Genomic DNA, 20599 nt, shown 5'->3' with positions numbered 1-20599 from the left:
GGTGGGGGGGAGCAAGAGGAGCAGGGAAAAACACAGACACAAAATGGAAAATGAGACGGGCATTGCTGCATGTGACCACAAACAGGGCACGTGGCTTCCAACGGGACACGGGGAGCCCGGCCCACGCTGGCCATGTCACGGGGCGGCACTCAGAGAGACCCGAGAGCGGGGAACTGGCCCACGCTGGCCATGTCACAGGGCGGCACTCAGAGAGACCCGAGAGCGGGAAACTGGCCCACGCTGGCCATGTCACAGGGCGGCACTCAGAAAGACCCGAGAACGGGGAACTGGCCCACGCTGGCCATGTCACGGGGCGGTACTCAGAGAGACCCGAGAGCGGGGAACTGGCCCACGCTGGCCATGTCACGAGGTGGCACTCAGAGAGACCCGAGAGCGGGGAACTGGCCCACGCTGGCCATGTCACGGGGCGGCACTCAGAGAGACCCGAGAGCGGGGAACTGGCCCACGCTGGCCATGTCACTGGGTGGCACTCAGAGAGACCCGAGAACGGGGAACTGGCCCACGCTGGCCATGTCACTGGGCGGCACTCAGAGAGACCCGAGAGCGGGGAACTGGCCCACGCTGGCCATGTCACTGGGCGGCACTCAGAGAGACCCGAGAGCGGGGAACTGGCTCACGCTGGCCATGTCACGGGGCGGCACTCAGAGAGACCCGAGAACGGGGAACTGGCCCACGCTGGCCATGTCACTGGGCGGCACTCAGAGAGACCCGAGAGCGGGGAACTGGCCCACGCTGGCCATGTCACTGGGCGGCACTCAGAGAGACCCGAGAGCGGGGAACTGGCCCACGCTGGCCATGTCACGGGGCGGCACTCAGAGAGACCCGAGAACGGGGAACTGGCCCACGCTGGCCATGTCACTGGGCGGCACTCAGAGAGACCCGAGAGCGGGGAACTGGCCCACGCTGGCCATGTCACGGGGCGGCACTCAGAGAGACCCGAGAGCGGGGAACTGGCCCACGCTGGCCATGTCACTGGGCGGCACTCAGGGAGACCCGAGACCGGGGAACTGGCCCACGCTGGCCATGTCACAGGGCGGCACTCAGAGAGACCCGAGAGCGGGAAACTGGCCCACGCTGGCCATGTCACAGGGCGGCACTCAGAAAGACCCGAGAACGGGGAACTGGCCCACGCTGGCCATGTCACGGGGCGGTACTCAGAGAGACCTGAGAGCGGGGAACTGGCCCACGCTGGCCATGTCACGAGGTGGCACTCAGAGAGACCCGAGAGCGGGGAACTGGCCCACGCTGGCCATGTCACGGGGCGGCACTCAGAGAGACCCGAGAGCGGGGAACTGGCCCACGCTGGCCATGTCACTGGGTGGCACTCAGAGAGACCCGAGAACGGGGAACTGGCCCACGCTGGCCATGTCACTGGGCGGCACTCAGAGAGACCCGAGAGCGGGGAACTGGCCCACGCTGGCCATGTCACTGGGCGGCACTCAGAGAGACCCGAGAGCGGGGAACTGGCTCACGCTGGCCATGTCACGGGGCGGCACTCAGAGAGACCCGAGAACGGGGAACTGGCCCACGCTGGCCATGTCACTGGGCGGCACTCAGAGAGACCCGAGAGCGGGGAACTGGCCCACGCTGGCCATGTCACTGGGCGGCACTCAGAGAGACCCGAGAGCGGGGAACTGGCCCACGCTGGCCATGTCACGGGGCGGCACTCAGAGAGACCCGAGAACGGGGAACTGGCCCACGCTGGCCATGTCACTGGGCGGCACTCAGAGAGACCCGAGAGCGGGGAACTGGCCCACGCTGGCCATGTCACGGGGCGGCACTCAGAGAGACCCGAGAGCGGGGAACTGGCCCACGCTGGCCATGTCACTGGGCGGCACTCAGAGAGACCCGAGAGCGGGGAACTGGCCCACGCTGGCCATGTCACTGGGCGGCACTCAGAGAGACCCGAGAGCGGGGAACTGGCTCACGCTGGCCATGTCACGGGGCGGCACTCAGAGAGACCCGAGAACGGGGAACTGGCCCACGCTGGCCATGTCACTGGGCGGCACTCAGAGAGACCCGAGAGCGGGGAACTGGCCCACGCTGGCCATGTCACTGGGCGGCACTCAGAGAGACCCGAGAGCGGGGAACTGGCCCACGCTGGCCATGTCACGGGGCGGCACTCAGAGAGACCCGAGAACGGGGAACTGGCCCACGCTGGCCATGTCACTGGGCGGCACTCAGAGAGACCCGAGAGCGGGGAACTGGCCCACGCTGGCCATGTCACGGGGCGGCACTCAGAGAGACCCGAGAGCGGGGAACTGGCCCACGCTGGCCATGTCACTGGGCGGCACTCAGGGAGACCCGAGACCGGGGAACTGGCCCACGCTGGCCATGTCACAGGGCGGCACTCAGAGAGACCCGAGAGCGGGAAACTGGCCCACGCTGGCCATGTCACAGGGCGGCACTCAGAAAGACCCGAGAACGGGGAACTGGCCCACGCTGGCCATGTCACGGGGCGGTACTCAGAGAGACCCGAGAGCGGGGAACTGGCCCACGCTGGCCATGTCACGAGGTGGCACTCAGAGAGACCCGAGAGCGGGGAACTGGCCCACGCTGGCCATGTCACGGGGCGGCACTCAGAGAGACCCGAGAGCGGGGAACTGGCCCACGCTGGCCATGTCACTGGGTGGCACTCAGAGAGACCCGAGAACGGGGAACTGGCCCACGCTGGCCATGTCACTGGGCGGCACTCAGAGAGACCCGAGAGCGGGGAACTGGCCCACGCTGGCCATGTCACTGGGCGGCACTCAGAGAGACCCGAGAGCGGGGAACTGGCTCACGCTGGCCATGTCACGGGGCGGCACTCAGAGAGACCCGAGAACGGGGAACTGGCCCACGCTGGCCATGTCACTGGGCGGCACTCAGAGAGACCCGAGAGCGGGGAACTGGCCCACGCTGGCCATGTCACTGGGCGGCACTCAGAGAGACCCGAGAGCGGGGAACTGGCCCACGCTGGCCATGTCACGGGGCGGCACTCAGAGAGACCCGAGAACGGGGAACTGGCCCACGCTGGCCATGTCACTGGGCGGCACTCAGAGAGACCCGAGAGCGGGGAACTGGCCCACGCTGGCCATGTCACGGGGCGGCACTCAGAGAGACCCGAGAGCGGGGAACTGGCCCACGCTGGCCATGTCACTGGGCGGCACTCAGGGAGACCCGAGACCGGGGAACTGGCCCACGCTGGCCATGACACGGGGCGGCACTCAGAGAGACCCGAGAGCGGGGAACTGGCCCACGCTGGCCATGTCACTGGGTGGCAGTCAGAGAGACCCGAGACCGAGGAACTGGCCCACGCTGGCCATGTCACTGGGCGGCACTCAGAGAGACCCGAGAGCGGGGAACTGGCCCACGCTGGCCATGTCACTGGGTGGCAGTCAGAGAGACCCGAGACCGAGGAACTGGCCCACGCTGGCCATGTCACTGGGCGGCACTCAGAGAGACCCGAGAGCGGGGAACTGGCCCACGCTGGCCATGTCACTGGGTGGCAGTCAGAGAGACCCGAGACCGAGGAACTGGCCCACGCTGGCCATGTCACTGGGCGGCACTCAGAGAGACCCGAGAGCGGGGAACTGGCCCACGCTGGCCATGTCACTGGGCGGCACTCAGAGAGACCCGAGAGCGGGGAACTGGCCCACGCTGGCCATGTCACGGGGCGGCACTCAGAGAGACCCGAGAGCGGGGAACTGGCCCACGCTGGCCATGTCACGGGGCGGCAGTCAGAGAGACCCGAGAGCGGGGAACTGGCCCACGCTGGCCATGTCACTGGGCGGCACTCAGGGAGACCCGAGACCGGGGAACTGGCCCACTCTGGCCATGTCACTGGGCGGCATTCAGAGAGACCCGAGAGCGGGGAACTGGCCCACGCTGGCCATGTCACTGGGCGGCACTCAGGGAGACCCGAGACCGGGGAACTGGCCCACTCTGGCCATGTCACTGGGCGGCAGTCAGAGAGACCCGAGAGCGGGGAACTGGCCCACGCTGGCCATGTCACTGGGCGGCACTCAGGGAGACCCGAGACCGGGGAACTGGCCCACGCTGGCCATGTCACTGGGCGGCATTCAGAGAGACCCGAGAGCGGGGAACTGGCCCACTCTGGCCATGTCACGGGGCGGCACTCAGAGAGACCCGAGAACGGGGAACTGGCCCACGCTGGCCATGTCACTGGGTGGCACTCAGAGAGACCCGAGAACGGGGAACTGGCCCACGCTGGCCATGTCACTGGGCGGCACTCAGAGAGACCCGAGAGCGGGGAACTGGCCCACGCTGGCCATGTCACTGGGCGGCACTCAGAGAGACCCGAGAGCGGGGAACTGGCTCACGCTGGCCATGTCACGGGGCGGCACTCAGAGAGACCCGAGAACGGGGAACTGGCCCACGCTGGCCATGTCACTGGGCGGCACTCAGAGAGACCCGAGAGCGGGGAACTGGCCCACGCTGGCCATGTCACTGGGCGGCACTCAGAGAGACCCGAGAGCGGGGAACTGGCCCACGCTGGCCATGTCACGGGGCGGCACTCAGAGAGACCCGAGAACGGGGAACTGGCCCACGCTGGCCATGTCACTGGGCGGCACTCAGAGAGACCCGAGAGCGGGGAACTGGCCCACGCTGGCCATGTCACGGGGCGGCACTCAGAGAGACCCGAGAGCGGGGAACTGGCCCACGCTGGCCATGTCACTGGGCGGCACTCAGGGAGACCCGAGACCGGGGAACTGGCCCACGCTGGCCATGACACGGGGCGGCACTCAGAGAGACCCGAGAGCGGGGAACTGGCCCACGCTGGCCATGTCACTGGGTGGCAGTCAGAGAGACCCGAGACCGAGGAACTGGCCCACGCTGGCCATGTCACTGGGCGGCACTCAGAGAGACCCGAGAGCGGGGAACTGGCCCACGCTGGCCATGTCACTGGGTGGCAGTCAGAGAGACCCGAGACCGAGGAACTGGCCCACGCTGGCCATGTCACTGGGCGGCACTCAGAGAGACCCGAGAGCGGGGAACTGGCCCACGCTGGCCATGTCACTGGGTGGCAGTCAGAGAGACCCGAGACCGAGGAACTGGCCCACGCTGGCCATGTCACTGGGCGGCACTCAGAGAGACCCGAGAGCGGGGAACTGGCCCACGCTGGCCATGTCACTGGGCGGCACTCAGAGAGACCCGAGAGCGGGGAACTGGCCCACGCTGGCCATGTCACGGGGCGGCACTCAGAGAGACCCGAGAGCGGGGAACTGGCCCACGCTGGCCATGTCACGGGGCGGCACTCAGAGAGACCCGAGAGCCGGGAACTGGCCCACGCTGGCCATGTCACTGGGCGGCAGTCAGAGAGACCCGAGAGCGGGGAACTGGCCCACGCTGGCCATGTCACTGGGCGGCACTCAGGGAGACCCGAGACCGGGGAACTGGCCCACTCTGGCCATGTCACTGGGCGGCATTCAGAGAGACCCGAGAGCGGGGAACTGGCCCACGCTGGCCATGTCACTGGGCGGCACTCAGGGAGACCCGAGACCGGGGAACTGGCCCACTCTGGCCATGTCACTGGGCGGCAGTCAGAGAGACCCGAGAGCGGGGAACTGGCCCACGCTGGCCATGTCACTGGGCGGCACTCAGGGAGACCCGAGACCGGGGAACTGGCCCACGCTGGCCATGTCACTGGGCGGCATTCAGAGAGACCCGAGAGCGGGGAACTGGCCCACTCTGGCCATGTCACTGGGCGGCACTCAGGGAGACCCGAGACCGGGGAACTGGCCCACGCTGGCCATGTCACGGGGCGGCACTCAAAGAGACTCGAGAGCGGGGAACTGGCCCACGCTGGCCATGTCACTGGGTGGCACTCAGAGAGACCCGAGAGCGGGGAACTGGCCCACGCTGGCCATGTCACGGGGTGGCACTCAGAGAGGCCTGAGAGAGCAGGGAACCAGGGGGAATGTAAACATGCTCACATACAGCGTGCAGATCACTAACACAGCCGCCAGCTGCAGATGGTCAGTGCTGCTCAACTGCTAACAAATGCCTCACTGTGAGTCCTGCCTTCCACCTCCGAGCAGCGAAGGCCCCCACCCCCACACTACTGCGTCTCATTTTTCCGTTAGCTACGTCTCCTCCCCCTTCTCTCTCTCTCTCTCCCGACTATCAGCTCTGTTTCAGTAATCACATCCGAAAGGTGGGATTTGTTTTTAAATGAGGCAGCCAATCAAGTCCAGGGTCAACCCTGACCCCCTCCCCCAAAGGGAAGGCCATAGGTCAGGCTTCCCCTGAAAATGCCACTGGACCATAAAACACTGAGGCCCACACTAAAGAAACAATGGGGGGGGGGGGTTCTGGTCAGAGGAACTACACTTCATGGGGAGACATGGAAGTGATCACCCTCCACACACACCACCTGCCTTAACCCATACAGCTGTACACAATTCACTCCAGTGTGAGCCTACAAGCCATATGGCCATGGGGGGGCCAGGATGCCACCACCGTGTGCCTGAGAAATGGCGGGCAAGCGTTTGCTGGTGATTCTCCAGACAGGGGAGCAGACGCCCCCACCCCTGACTCCAGGACAGGCCTGTCACTCCTCTGCTCTGGCTAATTGCCCCCGGACCATTAGCACCACACTGAGATCTCGGAGCCCACCACAGGAATGATAGCGGGTCATTTGGCTCATTTTCCACTAGAACTGAGAGGGAAAAATGGGGGGGGGGTGAGTAATTGGAGAGAAATAAAGTAGACAAAGGGGGGTGGAGATGGAGAACGTGTAGGAAGAGAAAAAGAGAAAAAGCTGTATGAAGTGTGGCTATCACATATCACCTAATGTCAAACTGCAGCATTAGCTTTTGGCTAGCTTTCTGTTAACTCCTGGCTAGCTTTCTGTTAGCATCTGGCTAGCTTTCCATTATCTTCTGGCTAGCTATCTGTTAGCATCTGGCTAACTTTCCACTACCTTCTGGCTAGCTTTCTGCTAGCATCTGGTTAGCCTTCCATTAGTTTCTGGCTAGCTTTCCAATAGCTTCTGGCTAGCTTTCCATTAGCTTCTGGCTAGCTTTCTACTAGCTTCTGGCTGCTTACGTACTGTGTCTATCCAGACGTCATGCATTTCACCATCCACACAGCTGCCCACAGTATTTTGGCTGGGGGTCTCGTTGAGACGACCTTCAGGTTTAAATCTGCGCCCTGCGCCCCCATGCTGCTACGTCCGATGGGAATAAACTGTTTCAGAGCTGTCACAGATATTTCATTTGAACCACTTGCAAAGGGCATGGCCCACTGCTGTTTCACGGGGCTGTGGACGGGTGATACTGTGTGTGTGTGTCTGTGCTATTGGGATGTTGATGGAACAAACGCGGTCGTCAGATTCTGTGCCGTCAAACCCTGTTTTTTGGGCCCCAGGAATAACAACTCAGCCTTTTTAACACCTATTCAAGATGTCCGCCCTCATCTGTTACGTGCTGACCTGACCGACACCACCATGACCAGGTGCCCGTGGGCCAAACATCAACTGGACAGCCAATGAGATCCAGAAAGTGCAGCAGGGAGACTGTATGACAGGGTAATTGGTTTGTTCTTCATTATTCATTATATGCATCTGCAAAACCAGTTAACATTAAAAGGCTCACAGACTGCAAATCAGCGTAGAAAAACACTGCAGAGTGGGGCGGGGGCAGGGTGGAGGGGGGGGGGGGGTCCTCAGGATGTATGTCCATTGTGAGTCTGACAATGAAGAGATCAACTCTGCAGGAATCCAATCCGACTCTCAATGCACAGATTAACATCTGGGGTGAAGTGGCAAGAGAGTTTCCACCGGCCTGTTACCCCCACCCCCAACGCACACACACACACAAACGTGGATATGTCTATGCACCCTTTCGGAAACACATTCGCGAGCGTGCACACACACACACACACACGCACACACGCACACACACACACACAAACCATCTAACAAAAACACAACGCACAAAACACTAAACAGATGAATAAAGGATTTACTGGTAACTACAGCCAGCCGTTGATATTTATCCCCAGAAGAAAATGACACTACTGGGGGGGGAGGTCTCCCACACTGAAACACTAGGGTCCAGTCCCTATGCATCACAGCAGAGCAGCTCCTACCCACACAGGTCACGCTGCAATTACTATAATCACCCAGCTGCTGTAGATGCGTATTTCATTACCTCCTAAAAGAGGCAAAGAACAAAGAAAGCGAGCCGCTTTGCGCCTTAATTCGCAGATGGGGACTAAATAACGTCTAAGATAAACGACGTAAAACTGCCGTTTAAAAGAAAGTTGGTGCTATGCAATACGTGTATTGCAAAGTACCCCCAGTGCACGAAAATGGCACAAATGTAACTGGTCGGTGACCCGAGTTAAAAGCAGATCGCCATCCATTTAAAACCGTAAGAGCTCCGAGGATGGCTCACCACTCAGCGTAGGAAACGCAAGTGAATCGGAGTAAATGACATTACAGTAGTACAATTCAGCCATGGTCCGGAAAAAAACGCACTGAATCGCAAATGTTTCCTAACTGAATTAGAATAAAACGAACGCTGCTCCGTACGTAGGCTATAACCACGATATAAAAACAGCCTATTATGTTTTATTCGTATTTTTCTCCGTCAAAGTCCCTCCATCCCCCGGACAGGATTGCGCTACGTCCACACCACACCGCTGGAAATAAAGTTGCAGCTGGAATTAAATGCAATCCGTTTTAAGTATTTTATACAAATAAAACTGTGATGTTTTGGGCAACAGCTGGAGAACAACCCGGTTCTGGTGAAGTCGAGCAGCAGCATTACATGCCCAAACCCAATTTCTTCACAGCGCAGCCCCAGAAAAAGACCCACACAGTAGACACTTCGGAGCCCACAAAAGGTAAATATCGGCCGGAGCAGAGGCTCAAACTTACCGGACTTTTGCGCTGCCTGTTCAGCTGTTCATGCGGTATTCCCGATCCGAAAGCCGCTCCGGGAAAGTGCAGAATAACAGATATCCGCTTTCCTGATGCGGTCTGTAGGGTCCGGGAGATCACGGACACCCGTAATGCTGGCTGTACGTTTGTGTGTCCGTGTGTGTGTGAGTGTGTGTTTACTCCTCACAAACTCCGACCCTTTTGTTTATCCTGGATTTCTGGGGAAACTGTGAAAACGATGCTGTTAATAGTGGCCATAGAAGCGCGTCTCCGTCGTGGGCTCCACACTCGCCCTGCGCTGTAATAGGAGCCCGTAGGGAGGACGCATGAACCCGGTCCGCTTCCAAAATACACACGCACACACACACACACACACACACACACACACACACCGACACACAGGCTCTGCCTCTCCCTGCACGGATAAGCCCGTCTGGGAGGATATGCGCAACGCCTTTATTCGTACAGAGACCAGCCTTATTTCCAGCCGAGTGTGCGGCTCCTGCTCCGGGTATCCGGGTACGGACGGCTATAGACGTGGCTCAGCAGATACACGAAGCGGACTCCAGAGCATTTCGCCTAATCCAGCCCCGGACAAAACACACAGAATACCATATAGTCTATAGTCCGAAATATTTTGAATAATAATACCAATACTACAATACAGGCTGCTGGCAAAAAACATGTTCTTCAGATAATAACAATCAAACCATCGGCTTGGTCCTTTTAGTGTTCTGACCATCTTAATGGATTTTCACGTCTACTGCGACAATACCTGCAGAACTATTTATAGAAAAGTAAATAAATACGAAACCTAGGCTAGGCATAGATAATTTCGAAACACTTTTAAAAGATTTAATTTATTCTTAGCAAGAATATTTCCTGGGTAATCTTGAACATGAATATTTATTTAGAAAATATTTAAAATAATAATAGAAAGCTCTAGATTTAGGGATATGACAAAGATCTTTAGGATCTACCTTGAACAAAACATGAAAAATCCTCATTTAAGGTTCTCACAAAGTATTTTCATACTTAATGTGAGAAGTTTGATCCGTAGATTATTTTACCTTTTTTCTGGGTGGGGTGAGCAGTGAATTGTCGAACCGCTGTCTTAAATTACTGTTTTAAGGTTAATAATGATTATAGAAGCATATCTCATATATCTGTTTTGTTTAGCTGTCTAATGGCTATGTAAAATTCCATTAGTGTATGTTAATGCTTAAACGTTACGAGTTGATAATCTCTGCATGATTACGTTTCTCACTGAGAAAATTACATATTTTCTTTTATCGATTGCCCTTATTTAACACTTCACCATTTCTATACATAAATAAAATCATCATTTATCATTTGGAGTTGCATGAAGGTAAGAAGCGAATGAGTTTAATACAATAATTATAACGGTATAATTATCCCACAGTGTATAGTGTACAGTTTGTACGGCTAATCAGGCTTCCTGAGGTTTAATACGGAGAAGGTTCATACTCCTTCCAACAGTACTGTAGGGGGCGCTGTTAAAACCGAATTCTGTTTCAAAAATTTCCTTGCAGGCCCTACAGCTTTCAGTCCCAATAAAAAAAAAATCACTGCCAAATCTAAGAAAAAAGAAGAAAAAAAGAATTTTATCCACCAGCCACTGTGAAGAGCGGGTGGTGCGTATGTGATTCCCTGAAGCACAGAAGGTGATATAAATCTTTGACCAAGTTAACTACATTTTTAACTGTCTTGTAGAGCTGGGTTCATGGTAAATGCTTTTTCTTGTATTATTTACCCTGTTTGCAGAGACCCTCATCTAGATGACTATTCAGAGGGGGGACCCATCCAGGCTGGACAAGTAGGCCAGAAATTTTGGCTGATGCTGGACCCTGTGCCTCCCCCCACCAGTGTGACCCCGGACTGTACCTAGCATGGGAGCACTGGGCAAAACGGAGAAGTCTGGGGTCACGGAGAGTTTTTGGGGGCGCCCAGAAAGTTAAAACACAGCAGGACATATACAGGTGTTATAGTGGTTAGGAAAACCAGACTGGGGGGGGGGGGGATTGTTAGGGGGAGTAGGAGGAGTGGAAGGGCACTCTGCCAGACACTCAGGCAGAATGTCTGATTTCAGCTGATATAGCACAAATATCAGCAAATAAAATCTTGAGGTAAGGAACTATATGCATTACTTTGAGTGAGAGTACCGTCCGCCCCACTAAAAAATTAAGCAGGCAGTTTGATCTGATGGACAAGTGGACGCTGATTGGTCAGCAGTGTAACATACAGCCCGCCTTGTGCACCGTTCCACAGAGTCATTCTTGTTACCGTCCATGACAGCAAGCAGAAGGCAGAGGAGTCCTCCAGGCACCCAAACGTGAGCCAAGGCAGACTCTGCCCAATCCATGCCAGCATGTGGATGCTAGGAAGATCTCCTTTACATGGACTCACCTGACAGGAATTCATTTCTCTTTTGTTTTATCAACAAAACACAGAATTTTAAGTATGGGGAATAATGTATACAGCCCTTTATCAATGGCCCTTCATCTGAAATTCAAATGCGGCACAAACAAAACAATTATGTGCAAAGAGGACGTCTTGCCAGGAGAACGGGGTCTCTGTAGGCCGTGCATGGTCATCGCGTGGCACCGCGTCCCCGTGGGGGTGGGGGGGGGGGGGGTTGGGGGGGCTGTGAGTCTGCCCTCGTCAATATCGATCAACATCAGAGGATGGACTGGCCTCTGTGGATCACTAGACATCTTTACAGGCAGCAGTCAAGTAGGACTCCATGCTGAAACATCACCTGGAAGACAGAGAGTGAACCGCTGGAAGATATGAAAATAATTTGAATAAATCATTTATCCATCCATCCATCCATCATTCCATAATTGCTTATCCAATCTATAGTCAAAGGCCCCAAATATCCTATATTCTCACCTGAAACATCAATCATCAACAAGCCAATAGCTGATACTCTGTGGGAACCAGCAGAGGCTCAGAGGAAAAGACAGAGGAGTTGGACTGATGAGCAGGACGGCAACAGCTGGAGCCAACCATGGAAACAAAGGTAGGATCAGCTGCTGAAATCAGGTCGATCCGCCCAGCAACAAGACCACCGTGAACCGACTGGAAATTAGACCCCGAAAAGCTTCTCAAGGCAGAAGAACCCTCACTACCAGAAACTAGGGGAAAAAATCCCGCAGGATATCTTCAACAAATGTCATTTTTTTAACCCAGAAACCCTTTGATCCATAGTGGCTGTTTTTAATATTCAGCAGCACAGTGCTAAAACATTTTATGCAAATTAAAATTAAAAAGTGGGTTAGCAATGGGATTAATTAATCCATGGTCAAGGACATACCATTTCCATGTTACCTGGACCGTTCCCCTGAAAAGCTTAAAAAAAGAGTCCTGAGTGAGCGGTGCATTGCAAATATGCCTTAACGAGCATTATAAATGAGCGATGTCAAAGAGGCAGTTATTTAATAGCAATCATTTAAACACATTTCCCATAGTGTGCCTTCAGAATACAAAACAAAAGTATGTAATATATATTGTCTCTGCGGTACATAGGCAGACAATGTGGGGATAATGAGGGCACTGTCCCTCCTGTCTGCACGCTGCAGTGCACCAAGCATATTACAGACGTTGCATGAACGTTTCTGCAAGCAGCTTGTTACTAAGGGCGGTATTAATATGGTGTTTGCGGTAAGACGCTGCCTGTCTGTCTTCTCATTTTTCCAGTGGTTAGTTTTAGTTTTTCTACGGCTGTGTGTATGTCTGTTTCAAAACAGCCTCCCCCACCTCCCTGGACCGGCCTCTTCAAATAAAGTCTGTTTTATTACAGCTTAACACTTTAACACAAGCAAACACCAAAGGAGGAGGGGCAGGGGGTTCGGATTAGGGGATGCGGCGGAAATCCCAGAGCACCGTGGGACACGGGGCTGCATCTTCACACTCGAGGCTGTCGTGCGCCATACCCCGTCAGCCGTTTGCCCCCCCCCCCGACACGCCCGCTCTGGTGCGAGGGCTCTCGAGGCTGAGAGGATCACTCCCCAGGTGTGCTAATGCTCACCAGATGAGGCGAGATGCACTAATACTTAGTGGTGGCATCGTACCTAGTATGTAGGGATCTTTTGCATCATGTATTTTATAGTGTAAATAAATATAAATGTTATAAATAGTTATAATGGAGGAACAATTTGGAGGACCGCCCCCCCTCCACCACCAGAAAATACAGGACTCCCCACTTTCCCGTCTTCATCACAAAACGTTCCACAAGTGGAACGAGCAAGCGATCGAGTCGTCTTGCTAGTTTACAAACACGGTACTTTGGAACGAATGCCAATCTGCACATCCTTATCCGCCTCTGCTCCAGACAGCACGGTCCTCCACGCTCAGCTGTCTCAAACAAACATTCATATCTGCGACTTTTCTGTTATGAGTTTCTAGAGATAAACACGCTGCATCACGACAATTAAAGCGTGCAATCAGACGAACCGTTTACTGCAGTGAATGTTTACAAACAACAGTACGTGCTGGAAGCTTCAGCGGTGGGGGAGGTGAAACTGAGAAGGTGTGTGTGGGGGGGGCAGCTTTGGGGCATGAGTGAAATGAAGCATGTGGAGACCCCGCCCAGTGACCTGGGAGCTCGCCGAGGGGAGGGCGCAGCCAGTCACTGTGTATGCAGAGAGTGCTTGCATCTGTCCAGCAGCTCAAAGATCTGCAAATTGACACCCAGGAGCATCGCAGCCTCAAGTTCGTCCAGAAGCGACGTCATGCTAATTTAATCAGATCCACAAGCTTGTTCCTTGTCACAGCAATAAGTGAATGTGATTTGTCTGCAGGAGGCTGCCGAGATCCCTGCACTTAGTCACAATTTGTGTCCATGTTTATGCCGTTTAGGCAAGTGACACAGTTCCACTCGTCGGTGTTTAAAGACTCCTCGATTCAGTGCAGAAAATTTTATCCATCTGCAAGGAACATAATAAACACACAACAAATCTTGCCAGTGAATTATGTGGAATTGAAATTAAATTTAGTGGAGAATGTTTTTTATTCCACACCTTTGGTGACCCTGAGCTCTGAGCACCTGAAGGACATACTGAACCAAGCCGTTACGGTGCTACGGACTGGATCGTAGATGGCTCTGCTTCGGAAAATCGGTCACTTCATGCTGAAACCTCCCTCTAACACCCTCAGTTCAGAGGTATCTGATCACCACCTGAAGGCTACGATACCACAGGTTGTTTCTGCTATTTCAAATGTGCCCAGACAGAGCATCATTCTTCCCATTCTGCAGACAGATTGAGCCATTTGTCTCAAATGGTTCCCAAAAGGCCACTCCATGAATCAGGTCAATTAATAGGCTTGGGGACTGCAGGAAGAGCTTTTTGACCCATCAAGGATCAGAAAGGTACATATGGCTAACTCGGCTGGCTAAGCTAACACTCCTCAAGGATCAGAAAGTGAAACACAGCTAACTCAGCTGGCTAGGCTAACACGCCTCAAACATCAGAAAGTGAAACACGGCTAACTCGGCTGGCTAGGCTAACACGCCTCAAAGATCAGAAAGCGAAACACGGCTAACTCGGCTGGCTAGGCTAACACGCCTCAAAGATCAGAAAGTGAAACACGGCTAACTCGGCTGGCTAGGCTAACACGCCTCAAACATCAGAAAGCGAAACACGGCTAACTCAGCTGGCTAGGCTAACACGCCTCAAACATCAGAAAGTGAAACACGGCTAACTCAGCTGGCTAGGCTAACACGCCTCAAAGATCAGAAAGCGAAACACGGCTAACTCAGCTGGCTAGGCTAACACGCCTCAAACATCAGAAAGCGAAACACGGCTAACTCAGCTGGCTAGGCTAACACGCCTCAAACATCAGAAAGCGAAACACGGCTAACTCAGCTGGCTAGGCTAACACGCCTCAAACATCAGAAAGTGAAACACGGCTAACTCAGCTGGCTAGGCTAACACGCCTCAAAGATCAGAAAGCGAAACACGGCTAACTCAGCTGGCTAGGCTAACACGCCTCAAACATCAGAAAGCGAAACACGGCTAACTCAGCTGGCTAGGCTAACACGCCTCAAACATCAGAAAGCGAAACATGGCTAACTCGGCTGGCTAGGCTAACACGCCTCAAAGATCAGAAAGCGAAACACGGCTAACTCAGCTGGCTAGGCTAACACGCCTCAAAGATCAGAAAGCGAAACACAGCTAACTCGGCTGGCTAGGCTAACACGCCTCAAAGATCAGAAAGTGAAACACGGCTAACTCAGCTGGCTAGGCTAACACGCCTCAAACATCAGAAAGTGAAATACGGCTAACTCAGCTGGCTAGGCTAACACGCCTCAAAGATCAGAAAGCGAAACACGGCTAACTCAGCTGGCTAGGCTAACACGCCTCAAACATCAGAAAGCGAAACACGGCTAACTCAGCTGGCTAGGCTAACACGCCTCAAACATCAGAAAGTGAAACACGGCTAACTCAGCTGGCTAGGCTAACACGCCTCAAACATCAGAAAGTGAAATACGGCTAACTCAGCTGGCTAGGCTAACACGCCTCAAACATCAGAAAGCGAAACACGGCTAACTCAGCTGGCTAGGCTAACACGCCTCAAACATCAGAAAGTGAAACACGGCTAACTCGGCTGGCTAGGCTAACACGCCTCAAAGATCAGAAAGTGAAATACGGCTAACTCAGCTGGCTAGGCTAACACGCCTCAAACATCAGAAAGTGAAACACGGCTAACTCGGCTGGCTAGGCTAACACGCCTCAAAGATCAGAAAGTGAAACACGGCTAACTCAGCTGGCTGGGTTAACACTCTTCAAGGATCAGAAAGGGAAACTGTCTATGAATCAATCAATAAGTGTGACAATAACCACAATTAGATGCAATGATTGACTGGATAAATTCATATGCTAAATCACAGTTCTGTAGGCTGTTTTGATCTAATGATTAAAATAAAAGTCATAAGTATTGGGGAAGTTCTTCCAACTTTTCAAAGGTCAGAAAGAGGAGAGTCTGAGGTGGAAGGGGGTTGGAGGCTGCATGGCTCAACACACACACACAGGAATGCACATGTGTGGTTGCACACAGAGATGGCTGTGGGCTGTGAACCTACATACACACAACAAAGCTTTGTGCACAGTTAGTCATGGGATCCCCAAAAGGTCTGAAAAAGCCCCCTTTGTGTGAGCCTGTGTGGGTTCGGTACTGTACAGCACAGTCCTCTTTTGTGCTGGGGATGAATTGTGCTTTTTAGCCACACGTATGGTCCCTCCCCCTGTGAAATCTCATTAAATCACGAATTATTATCATTCTGCCATGTGTGACTCTTAACTTTGCAGAAAGACAGCTTTCAGACCTCTGCTTTACCAAGAAAATAAATCTAAAACTGTCCATGAAGCTTTTTCCACCGGGAACGGAAAGTTACAAAGGGGAGGCCAGTCCCACTGGCAGCGTAGAAACAGCAGTCGGTGTTCGAGAGCCCCAAGCTGAAGCGAAACATGCACAGCTGTGAGTATGTGAGCCGTCTGTTTACCTTGCAGGCCGGACTTAGGGCCTCCCCAGGAGGGGCCACGTGGCTTTGGGTTACCTCCTCGGGGGAGTGGTCCTCCTCCCCTCCGAAGGACGACTGGCCCTTTTAAAAACAGTTCTGGTGTTACCAGCATGGGCCTATGAGGGGGTTGGTGAGGCACTCTCTGCTTGGTGCCTGAGTGGATTGGGGGCCTGAGGGGGGTGGGGGAGGGGCCAGCTGCTGCATCAGCGTCTGTGCAGTAATGTGATAGCGAGCCAAGCCGCGCTATGAAAACAGGAGCTCAGAAATGCTGCTGCCAGGCCCCGGGGGAACGGCACTGGCCTAATTATGCATGCAGAGCTGGGTGCGCACGCTCACCAGGCAGGAGACGCGGGCAGGGCCGTGCCACGCTGCACCAAATCTGCCTTCGCACATGTGAGCCATTTCCTCTCCAGCAAAACAGGCAGGCCACCCTCCCACCCCGTGACGTGGGACCACCAGCTGGGACAGCGTCTGACACAACAGGCTCATAAAACAGCGTGGTTCGGGTGACACTGCTCACGTGCCAGGGTGTCTGACAGTGAAGTGGCCTAGGATAATCGCTTTACTGCGCAGGATGGCGTCATGCTGTCCAGGGAGAGTCCTGTGGGATTTAGTGGGGGTACAGTACAGCCACATGCAGCAGTACAGAAAAAAAGTAGACTTGGGAGCTGGCACAGACACTGTACAGCTGTACAGTGCAGACATGACCAGAGCTTAGCCTAACACAGACACTGTACAGTACTGACAGAACCAGAGTCCGTCACAAACACCTCAAATCTGTACAGTACTGTAAGAACCAGTGCTCAGTCTGGCACAGACACCTCACAGCTGTACTGTACAGCCAGGACCAGAGCCCAGCTTGGCACAGACACCTGTATGGACAGGACCAGAGTTGGGACACTGTACAGTCAACCTGTCCCCCCCCGCTGAGCCCTCCTTTGTGTTTACTCCAAAGTCATCTCCCTTTGAAACTCGATGCCCTCCAGCTCTGCATTGTCTGTCAGACTTCTTACCGGCATTTTCTAACAGAGGCTCTTTGTTGCTCTACATGTCATGTGTCCTCCTACGAATTCAGTATGAGATTCAAGGCCAGCGTGACGTGAGGAGAAGCGCGTTTGGGAAGCCGATCGACCGGATATCACCACTGCGTCAGCCTCCAGAGCCAGACACCATTTCCTCTGCACCTGATTGCATCAGTAGCAGCCTTAGCCCTGGGGAGCTCGGTAATATGGTAAATGAACTGACTCCCTTCTCACAAAATTAGAAAAGGAGGGTGGGAGGAACAGAAGGAAAGATGGGGGAAAGAATGGCAGAAGTCAGAAAGGCAAGCAAAGGATGGAAAGCGGAGCTAATCTGAGGAGCAGAGGGTTTGTTGTGCTGCAAGGTGAACTGCTGAGGAAGGCATGTGCAGACAGTGAGAGGTGTGGTTTCCCAGGCAGGGGGGATACTGCTGTTGAACCATCAGAATAAACCTAAGAGAACTCGGTTGTCAGTAACACACGTGCGAACACACACACACACTTACTATAGCATCCCCAGCCAAAACGGGGCCACCAACTGGGACAAAATGTTACCTTGTAAAAAGATTTGTGGGTCCTTTAGCCCGAAAAGCACTATGTGGGAGAAGCCCAGCTGAGCTCTGGACTCAGCCTAGGAACTCGCACAGCAACATTCTCAGCGGGCCGTTGAACGCAGCGGATTTGAGTGCTTGTGTGCGCTGCTCTTTGTCGCATTGAGACATGGTGCCCGGTGTGACGTCATTGGCATTTTGGAGCTGCTGAAATGCAGCATGATTTGTAGAAGCAAGGGAAATGTCACTGAAGGGGCAGAGAGTTCTGTGGGAGTTGAATGGTCTGCACGTGCTGCATGCTCCGGAACCACTGCCCACTGCATCGCCTGGAATGTGTGCCAGTTCCGCTCACAGGACACTTGAGAGCCATTCGGGCGAGACTGACCTAAGCCCCCCCCCCCCCATGATGGCCTTGCTCCCTCAAATCGAGAACGCCATCTGTTCCTGTCTCTCCAGCTCAGACAATGGCCAGCCAGGACAGACAATGCACAGCTGGCCCCATCACAGTCATAAACACCCCCTCAACCCCCCCCCCCCCCAAGTCTCTGAAACATCTGCTGTGCCTGCTCTCAGAGCACTGCAAATCTACGGGGGGGTCCAAATGCATTTAAATGCTAATCCAGGCATTTGTTTCTTTGGTTCGTTCTTCCAGTAGAACACGTGGTGAAACGGCCCACTGTGTGAAGAATGTTTCGGTTATTGGTGAGGACATTCCAGCGGCCAGGCTGTAGGTGTCACCGTGGATGCACAGACAGGACCGTCGGTTCTTGCCAAAACCCTTTGACAAGGGCCACTTGTCTACTGTAGGGGCCAATAGTGTGTGCGTGTGCAACATCGCTATCCAGGCAGTAATCATGAGGAGCTCACCTCCACGTCCCTTCCAATGTCTGGGCCACAGGATCTTAAATACACAGCCTGTTTTATACATCTCACCCAGGGACGGATTATGGGTTGTGTGGCCCCTGGGCAAAACGTTCGCGAGGGCCTCCCTCCCCCCCCACCACCACCACCAGCACCACCACAACCACCACAATTCAAGGGCCCTCCCTATAGGGTCAGGGGCCCTTGTAGGCAGAGGATCAAAGAATGTAGGCCCTCTAAAATAGACAAACGAAAATACATTGTTGATAAGCGTTGCAAATTGTTTTGGGCTAGGGGCCCCACGGGCCCCCTGCACCCCAAGGGCCCCTGGGCAGCGGCCCCGCTGGCCCGGTCCTTAATCCGTCCCTGATCTCACCTGCTTGGGAGACTCAGTCATTACTGAGGAACGGGGTGTTTATTAGTCAGGGGTCTGCTCCTTCCTGTGGGCTCGTTATCCTCTGCCATTAACTGTCACCTGGGTCATTATCCTCCATCATTAGTTGTCGCCAGTCCGACGCCTCCTTGTTTCATGCTGACAGAAAGATTGACGCAGCACTGACGATGTTTGTTTGTCAGTAGCCATATTCATCACCACGTTGCTATCAATAGTGTGCTTTTGTAACTCCTCCTCCGAGTCCAAACACACAGCAGAGCCGGACTGCCGGACCCAGGGAAGCACCCTGTGTGGTAGACCAATACTTTACCAGAGGTTAAGTAGATCAAGTAGCACTCAAAGGTACGCAGCCTCCTGGGACTTGAACCAGCAACCTACATAGCACAACCTGAATTAGCATCACACTATATACGGTAGGTGCTCTGGTGACGCAGTGATCCGTGTGTTCGTTGGGGTTTAGGTCGCCCTGCAGAGGTGCAGGCCCAGGTTTCATGAGTGGACATGCAATGGTCATCCTCTGCCAGTGTGACAAATCCAGTGAAGGGGAGAAGCAGAGGGGCTAGTTTGAAGGGGGGAAGAGAAAGACAGGAAAATAAAAATACAGGAGGGAGGGAGAGGAGGACAATGGGGCCGAGAGAGGAAGGAGAGAGAGAGGGAGGGAAGGGCAGGGAGTAAGGGATAGAGGGAAAGATTGAGGGAGAGAGGGAAAGACAGGCAGTAAGAGACAGAGGGACAGAGAGGGTGGGAAGGACAGGGAATAAGAGAGAGAGGAACAGAGAGGGAGGGAAGGACAGAGAATAAGAGAGAGAGGAACAGAGAGGGAGGGAAGGACAGAGAATAAGAGACAGAGGGACAGAGAGGGAGGGAAGGACAGGGAATAAGAGAGAGAGGGACAGAGAGGGAGGGAAGGACAGGGAATAAGAGAGAGAGGAACAGAGAGGGAGGGAAGGACAGGGAATAAGAGAGAGAGGAACAGGGAGGGAGGGAAGGACAGGGAATGAGAGACAGATGGACAGAAAGGGAGGGAAGGACAGGGAATAAGAGACAGAGGAACAGAGAGGGAGGGAAGGACAGGGAATAAGAGAGAGAGGGACAAGGAGGGAGGGAAGGACAGGGAATAAGACAGAGGAACAGAGAGGGAGGGAAGGACAGGGAATAAGAGAGAGAGGGAGAGAAAGGGAGGGAAGGACAGGGAATAAGAGACAGAGGGACAAGGAGGGAGGGAAGGACAGAGAATAAGAGACAGAGGAACAGAGAGGGAGGGAAGGACAGGGAATAAGAGACAGAGGAACAGAGAGGGAGGGAAGGACAGGGAATAAG

General features: G+C 54.4%; 1 protein-coding gene and 1 long non-coding RNA gene across 6 annotated transcripts in view; one reads left to right on the top strand and one right to left on the bottom strand.

Annotated features, from left to right (window-relative positions):
- sema4c (sema domain, immunoglobulin domain (Ig), transmembrane domain (TM) and short cytoplasmic domain, (semaphorin) 4C) overlaps positions 1-20599 on the bottom strand; it is a 63159-nt gene that overhangs the window by 22040 nt on the left and 20520 nt on the right. For 4 of the 5 annotated variants that reach the window (XR_007384968.1, XR_007384964.1, XR_007384969.1 and 1 more), the window contains exon 1: positions 8909-9692. The exons of the other annotated variant lie outside the window; for it this stretch is intronic. The gene's annotated coding sequence lies outside the window, so the exon portion shown is untranslated. Of the gene's footprint in view, positions 1-8908; positions 9693-20599 lie in introns of those variants that run through there. 5 annotated transcript variants of the gene reach the window in all.
- On the top strand, positions 8343-11551 carry LOC125718906 (uncharacterized). Its single transcript, XR_007384977.1, has 3 exons — positions 8343-8874; positions 10465-10596; positions 10697-11551. It is a non-coding gene; the product is annotated as an uncharacterized LOC125718906 (long non-coding RNA).

The sequence above is a fragment of the Brienomyrus brachyistius genome, chromosome 2 (assembly GCF_023856365.1).
Source record: "Brienomyrus brachyistius isolate T26 chromosome 2, BBRACH_0.4, whole genome shotgun sequence".
Taxonomy (NCBI): Eukaryota; Metazoa; Chordata; class Actinopteri; order Osteoglossiformes; family Mormyridae; genus Brienomyrus; species Brienomyrus brachyistius.
Note: the sequence above shows the minus strand (reverse complement) of the source record. Positions and strands in the feature narration are given on the sequence as shown.